This window comes from Bubalus kerabau, chromosome 19, assembly GCF_029407905.1.
Source record: "Bubalus kerabau isolate K-KA32 ecotype Philippines breed swamp buffalo chromosome 19, PCC_UOA_SB_1v2, whole genome shotgun sequence".
NCBI lineage: Eukaryota > Metazoa > Chordata > Mammalia > Artiodactyla > Bovidae > Bubalus > Bubalus kerabau.
In genome coordinates this window covers 25,885,076-25,893,452 of record NC_073642.1, presented here as the reverse complement: position 1 = coordinate 25,893,452, position 8,377 = coordinate 25,885,076, and positions in this window count along the sequence as shown.

Genomic DNA, 8,377 nt, shown 5'->3' with positions numbered 1-8,377 from the left:
CTGAGTGATGGCTGAACCGGTCTGGTGAGATGCCCAGGGAGAGGGCAGGGGGCAGGTGGGGTGCCTGCCAGGGTCCCTGAGCAGCTGGCCGGGGAGTCATGCAGGGCCTGATGGTGAAGTGGCCCAGCCTGATTCTATTTTCAGTCCATCAGCCCCTTATCAGCACTTATCACACATATGCCGTAACGTATGTTTACTGTGCAATTATTGCCCACACTCAGATCAAGTGACTCCCAGCCCAGGAACAGCCAGGGTCCACTTCTCATTGCTGGGAGGGGAAGTAAATCCTGCTTGCACAGGTCAGGGTCCAGGCAAACCGGCTGCTCCTCTTCCACATCTAGAATCTCCCAGCGGCCCCTCCAAGCTTCGTGCCCACCCATAAACTCCCTACACCCATTCTTGTTACTCCCCAGGGGTCTTACGCAACAATCCTAATGGAAATCAACCCTGAATATTCATTGGAAGGACTGATGTTGAAGCTGAAGCTCCAGTACTTTGGCCTCCTGATGCAAAGAGCCGATTCACTGGAGAAGACCCAATGCTGAGAAAGATTAAAGGCAGGAAGAGAAGGGGGCGACAGAGGATGAAATGGTTGGATGGCATTACCAACTCAATGGACATGAGTTTAAGCAAACTCTGGGAGATAGTGAAGGACTGAGAAGCCTGGCGTGCTGCAGTCCATGGGGTCACAGGGAGTCGGACACGACTGAGAGACTGAACAACAACGTCTCTCACGGCCGCTGGAAGCCTCATCAGGAGAGGAGCATAGAACCTCCAAGCCTCTCTCAGTCAGGACTTGAAGCCCCTCAAACACCACCATTAATGCCACCAGCATTTTATCATCTGACTCAGAATAAATAACAATGACTACTTCTGCTACCATCTTTGTCCAGCCTGCAGCGTGTCCAGCTCTGTTTCTGAGCAAGAACTCCCGGGTGTTTTTAACCTCCATTTCACAGGGGAGGACAAGACACAGGAAACCTGATTTTCAAAATATTTAACTGCCATGAGTTATGGCATGAGTACTGACCACCAAGACTAACGGCCAAGAGGATGCAAACTGGCTGAAAATCAACCAGTTCTGCAGGGCACCCTCCAAAGTCGTACAGGCTAAAGCATCACATTGTGGATACAGATGATGAATTCAGGAGTTGGGGAAGAGAAAGTTCATGCGGAGGCGGGAGGAAGGGGTTGGAGGTTGGGCTGAGCCAGGACAAGGAGCTCAGCTATGAACTGGTGTGAGGAATGCAGTGGAGCTGGACACTATAAGCAGAATAGGGATATATCAAAGAAGGTCTTAAGGGAAAACAAAGGAGTGCAGACCGTGACAATGTGACATGCTCTGGGCTCCAGCCCCCAAGTGCCAGGGGCAGGAGTGAAACCAACTGAACAAGGATGAGCATCCACCACACAGGAGTGGCTTACAGAAAAGTCCAGAAACTGGTACTCCCTCACAGGGCCAGGACAAGGGTGAAAGAAGTGAGACATACACCCCAGATGCAAAATTTAGGATATGCATGCTCAGTCATTAAGTCTTGTCCGATTCTTACAATCCCATGGACTGTAGCCTACCAGGCTCCTCTGTCCATGGGATTCTCCAGGCAAGAATACTGGAGTGGGTAGCCATTTCCTCCTCCAGGGGATCTTCCCGACCCAAGGATTGAACCTGCATCTCCTGCATTGGCAGGCAGATTCTTTTCCACTGAACAAGCAGGGAAACCCACAAATTTTAAGGGAATGTCAGAAAACTCAGTCATCAAGATACATAATATTTTAATACAATATTATAAAATAACAGAAATTAATGCAAAAATCTTAGATGAGTAACATCACATGTTAATAAAGAAAACAATGACAGGATCAAACCCTGTGCTCGTTCAGCATAGCCTTACTGTATTCTCCCAAATCCTGGCCATAATGACATACAGCTTCGGGACTTCTCTACCAGCCCTCACACTTTCTTGGATGTGAATGCAGCATCTTTAGGACTTCACCAAGCCAGTGGTGGTTCCCGTGTTCCCTGACTTCTTAGGGGACAAACAATGCCTTCTCAAGCAGCTGGAGGACATTTTCAGGCCCACTTCTCTGACTCAGGGCAAGGGAAATAACCAAGATGGTTAAACAGGAAGTCTCCTTGTCAACAACAGAACTTGGGATATATGTTTGTGTGAAAGTGAAAGTGCTCAGTCTTGTTCAGTCATGTCTGACTCTTTATGACCCCATGGACTGTAGCTGGCCAGGCTCCTCTGTCCATGGGCTTCTCCAGAAAAGAATACTGGAATGGGTTGCCATGCCCTTCTCCAGAGATTGAACCCAGGTCTCCACCATTGCAGGCAGATTCTTTACCATCTGAGCTACCAGGGAAGCCCAGGGATATATATATATATATATATATATATATATACACACATATATATATGTGTGTGTGTGTGTGTGTGTGTGTATAGCTAATTCTCTTTGCTACACAGTAGAAACTAACAACATTGTAAAACAACTATACTCCAATAAAGATTAATTTTTAAAAAATAAATAAAAATATAGAGGCAAACTATTATATGTAGGATGGATAAACAACAAGGTCCTACTCTAGAGCACAGGGAATCATATTCAATACCCTGTGATAAGCCATAATGGAAAAAAACATGAAAAAGAATGCATATGTGTATAAGCGTGTGTAAGTGAATCACTTGGCCTTCCCTGATAGCTCAGTTGGTAAAGAATCCGCCTGCAGTGCAGGAGACCCTGGTTCGATTCCCCAATGGGGAAGAGCCACTTGAGAAGGGATAGGCTACCCAGTCCAGTATTCTTGGGCTTCCCTTGTGGCTCAGTTGGTAAAGAATCTGCCTGCAACGCAGGAGACCTGGGTTTGATCCCTGGGTTCGGAAGATCCCCTAGAGAAGAGAAAGGCTACCCACTCTAGTATTCTGGCCTGGAGAATTCCATGGACTGTGTAGTCCATGGGGTCACAAAGAGTCAGACACGACTGAATGACTTTCACTTTCATTAAGTGAATCACTTTGCTGTACTGCAGAAATTAACGCCATATTGTAAATCAACTATCTACATTCAATAAAAATAAAAAAAAAAACAATGGAACTAGCAAGAGGTGCAAGTTCATATTACAATCCAATTGAAGTTGCTCTTTGATGCAGAGTTATACACTTCCTGCATTCATTACCTTTCTCACTCTACAAATTCTCTGGTCACTCATCTCTATGTCCACTGATCCATCCTTCCACTCCTCCATCCATCTACCCACCCATCCATCCATTCATCCACCCATCCATCCATTCATCCTTGTTTCTAACCAAGCATCCATTTAGTCATTCAACCATAAAGCCATTTCCCTATATATCCATCCATCTATCCTTTCATCCATTTATGCATCCCTATAGACTGAGCTACTTCACTTTCACTTTTCACTTTCATGCATTGGAGACGGAAATGGCAACCCACTCCAGTGTTCTTGCCTGGAGAATCCCAGGGATGGGGGAGCCTGGTGGGCTGCCATCTATGGGGTCGCACAGAGTCGGACACGACTGAAGCGACTTAGCAGCAGCAGCAGCAGCATAGACCATCATCCACCCAAACCACTTAATCAACCCTCTGCTTACCTACTATGCAAAATCAGCATGTGGGTGTGAAAAGAGCCTCATCACTTACCAGCACACCTACTTAACTCTTCAAATCTAATTTCTTCATCTAGCAAGTGGGTGTGTGTCTTCTCAAAGAACCTTCAAAGTGTTGTTGTGAGCATGAAAGAACAAGATCTATGTACATGGTAGTTATTATATTATTATGGAAATTATTATTATTGTAAGATGCTAGAGACAGAAAGAAAGAAATCTGGTGAGGGGCCCAGTTTTCCAGCCAAGATGTTCACTCTGACAAGTGATCTGGAAAACCAGTTAAAGCCATAAGCAACAATTGCGGAAGGGATAAAATTCTGAGGGGATGAGAGGAGTGACCAGCAGATTTGGTTTAAAGAAAAAGGACAAATGAAGATGAGCTGAGCAGTGATCCCTAGAACTGTAAGCAGGAGGAAATCTTTTTTTTTTTTTGGCTCCACCATGCAACATGCGGGATCTTAGTCCCCTGATTAGGGATTGAACCCATGTCCCCTGCCATGGCAGGCAGATTCTTTACCACTGAGCCACCTGGGAAGCCCCAGATGCCCACTTTGTGGAGAACTCTGGACTCAGCTGGCCAGGAGTTCAAACCCCAGCACTCTCAGGTATTAGCTGTGGGGCCATAGCTACTTAGGTGCCTCTGTCACCTCATCTCTATCTTAGGAGGGGAAACAGAGAATTAAGAAAGTTTATTCATGTAGAGTACACACACTGAGTCTAACACATCCCTACAGGAGGTTGTTGAAAAAAATTTATGTGACACGAGAGTTGGAAGTTAAGCTTTATTTGGGTAAAAATGAGGACTGCAGCCTGAGAGAGCCTTAGAGCTCCGAGAAACTGCTCCAAGGAGGCAGGGAGGGAGCCAGGTTATACAGAAGTTTTGCAACAAAGGGCAGATAATCAGAAGTCAAAAGGAAAGAAAAACCAGATATCCCAAGTTAAGGAATTAAGCAGTTTTCCATGTATGGGGGGATGCAAGAGTCTGGGCTCACTGAAATCATCCTTTGATGTGCACCTCAGCTGTCTCGGGCCCGTACCCTGTGTTTGAACATCCTAAGTTTCCCAGGGCTGCAGTCTGTTGGCTTCGAGATGGCACATGTTCTTTCCTTCCTGAGTTCCCCAAGGCTCACCAGCTTACACCAGACTGTGATATCCTTTGTTTACTGATAAGGCAAGAAATAGTTCATTTCTCAAGGTAATGACTCCTGGGTGTGGCGGATGAGACCTGCTGTCCCCTCTCAGCCTGCCTAGACTCCAGAAATACAGCAAGTTGGCACCAGAGCCTGAGACCACACACGCCCAGCCCTCTGTCCCCAGAGGCACCAGTCAGCCCGGGCATGTCACCTGCTCTACTAGCTTCCGGTTGCTGCGCACGAGATCACCACAAATGTAGGCACTTAATGCAAATTTATGACCTCACATGTGGAGAAGTCCACATTGTCAACTACAAATTGGCACTTGCCATCCACCTCTACAAGGATTAAATCATGTGTTTCTGCAGCTGCTGACCTTCCACACCCCTGGAAAGGCATTCAGGGTGGAGAGCAGAAATGAGGTACATTGTACTTGGGGATGGAGGGTGGAAACTGGCAGGACAGGTCTTTAGATACTTAAATATTTCCAGGAGCCATTTTGATAAGCTCAATTCATGTGTCTCCTCATATCTAGAAAAGCAGTAAATTCCTTCATGGTGATATCTGCTCCCCATGACTAGCAGAAACTTCTGCAAAAAAATATATGCTTGATTGCACATACTCCCCCTTCCCCAAAATCATGTCTATACTGACCTTCCCCCCGCTGCCTCTTTGGAGCAGTTTCTCAGAGCTATCTGAGGTGCTGACTCCCAGACCCCAATTAAACTTAACTCACAATTCTCATATTGCGCTTTTTTTTTAAAGTCAACCACGTGACTTTGGCCAGTTCCTCTCCAGGTCTCACACAGCCAAAAGCAACAGGTCAGTGAGGCTGCCTTCTTTTCCAGTGGAGGTGGTGGAGATGGATCTGCTTCCAAGTTTATTCAGGTCATTGGCAGAATTCAGGTCCACGTGATTGCTGGACCAAGGTCTCCATTTCCTTACTGGTTGTGCATTGGGGTCATTCTCAGCTCCTAGAGGCCAATCACCTTCATTGGCTCATGGCCCCCATCAAAGTCAGCAATGGCAGGGACAGTCTTTCTTTCTTTCTTTTTTTTATAATTTAATTTAAATTTATTTATTTTTAATGCAAGGATAATTGCTTTACAATATTGTGTTGGCTTCTGCCATACATCAACATGAATTAGTCATAGGTATGCGTATGTCCCCTCCATCTTGAACCTCTCTCCCACCTCCCACCCCTTCCCACTCCTCTAGCTTGTCACAGTAGAGTCTTTTTCACGGTTTGAAGTTCTCTGACCTCCCCATGCCTCCTTCCTCTGACCCTTCTGCTTTCTTCTGCTGCTTGGAAGGACCCCCGTGATTACATCAGGGCTGTTCAGCTAATCCAGGATAATCTTTCAAAGTTAGCTGATTGGAAGCCTTCATTCCACCTGCAAAGTCCCTTCCCAGCTCTGGGTAGATCATGTTTGATCAAATAACCAAAGCATGGAAACTAGAATTCTGCCTGCACCCCTGGCTCAGGGCTCTGTTGCCAGCACCAGTCCTCAACCACCCTCTGTAGGAGCACAGAGGACCAGGACTGCAGAGAAGCCCTCTCAGAAGTGATGCCCAGCTGGAGCCAGAGGAGCCGATGAACTCACCATGCAATCGGGTGCAGTCAGAGAAGGACAGAGACAGAACCCAAAACTGAGCCCACATCTGGGAGAATCACTATTACAGTGCCACACTTGGGGCCAGTGTTTCACCTATAACTAAAGTGTATGGATGTGACAGTTGGTCCATAAAAAGGCTGAGCGCTGAAGAATTGATGCTTTCAAACTGTGGTGCTAGAGAAGACTCTTGAGAATCCCTTGGACAGCAAAGCAATCAAACCAGTCAATCCTAAAGGAAATCAACCCTGATATTCACTGGAAGGACTGATGCTGAAGCTGAAACTCCAAAACTTTGGCTACCTGATGCAAAGAGCCAACTCATTGGAAAAGACCCTGATGTTGGGAAAGACTGAGGGCAGGAGGAGAAGGGGGCAACAGAGGATGAGATGGTTAGATGGCATCACCTATTCAATGGACAGGAGTTTCAGCAAACTCCAGGAGGAGTGAAGGACAGGGAAGCCTGGTATGCTGCAGTCCATGGGGTTGCAAAGAATTAGACATGACTTAGTGACTTAACACACACACAAAGTGTAAACCTGTATTTAACCACTGTGGAAGGCAGTGCACCTACCCCCATTTCACAGATGAGGAATCTGAAACCCCATGTGAGAGAACTACCAGCTTATGTCATACAGTGAATGTGTGACAGGACTAGAACCAAACATTACTCTAAAACTGATCAGGCCAGTGCCGTTCGTGTTTCGGGCCTTCCTGAATGATCCACCAAGGAGGGTCACTGGGGACCCAGCACAGAGAACAAGTTTGGGGTCTGAGGTCTAATGTTAAGGCTCTCAGTCCTGCCACTCGCTGGGTGGCTTGGATGGGCAGAAAGAGGAGCATTTCCTGCACACCTGAAGGATAGAACATTGCAGAGGCTGGCCAGATTTATCCTAAGGCCAGGGGCTTAAATTTGCAAGTAGCAGCAACCACGTAGGGTCATTCCCCAGACATTTGCCTCAAAGCGTACCCAAGGGGCATCCAGACAAGGGCTGATTTATAAATTGATAAAGATCTTCTTTATCTGAAAAGACAGTGTCCTGCTGCTGCTGCTAAGTCGCTTCAGTCATGTCCAACTCTGTGCGACCCCATAGACAGCGGCCCACCAGGCTCCCCAGTCCCTGGTATTCTCCAGGCAAGAACACTGGAGTGGGTTGCCATTTCCTTCTCCAATGCGTGAAAGTGAAAAGTGAAAGTGAAGTCACTCAGTAGTGTCCAGACTCTTAGCGACCCCATGGACTGCAGCCTACCAGGCTCCTCCATCCATGGGATTTTCCAGGCAAGAGTACTGGAGTGGGGTGCCATTGCCTTCTCCAAGACAGTGTCCTATGGCACTGCTAATCTTCATGCAGATTCAATGTCCACCCAGCGGCACTGAGCAACCACCGTGAGGCCCTGTAAGTACAAATTCACAAGCTATACCCATACAGGTCAAATCCAGGAATCTGCTCCCCCGGGGGCTCCGCACAGGCAGAGTCAGGCAGAGATGGAGGTTTCCTCCTGTCTGAGGAAGGGAGAGGGCTCAGGTCTGATGGGCCAGTGCCAACAGGCTCTGACACAGCAAATGCCTAGGACTCCAGAAGAGCAGAGTGAGCAATCGTGGTACTGGGAAGCACACTTACTGGGAACGTTAGCATCAATACTTGGAGCCTCAGTTTCCCCATCTGTAAAATGGAAGGGCAACAACCTGCCCCTTGGCAAAGTGATGATATAAGTGAACAACCCGGCCCCACTGGGTGCTTGACAGGTTGTTGCAGGCAGGTCTAACTGCCCTCTCCTCTCCCTTGAAGCAATCCCTGAGCACACTGCCCTAGTTGGAAATGTTCCCTGTTCTATTTATCTCACACCCGGACTCTTACACATCCTATTCTTTTTTTTCAGATTTGCAAATAGAGAAAATGGCCCTACAGCTGCTAATATGACTTTCTCGACAGAAAGACTAAAACTCCTTGGGGAAGGGGCTTGCAGGGATGGAACATAGTCATAAAAACAGCGATCTAAC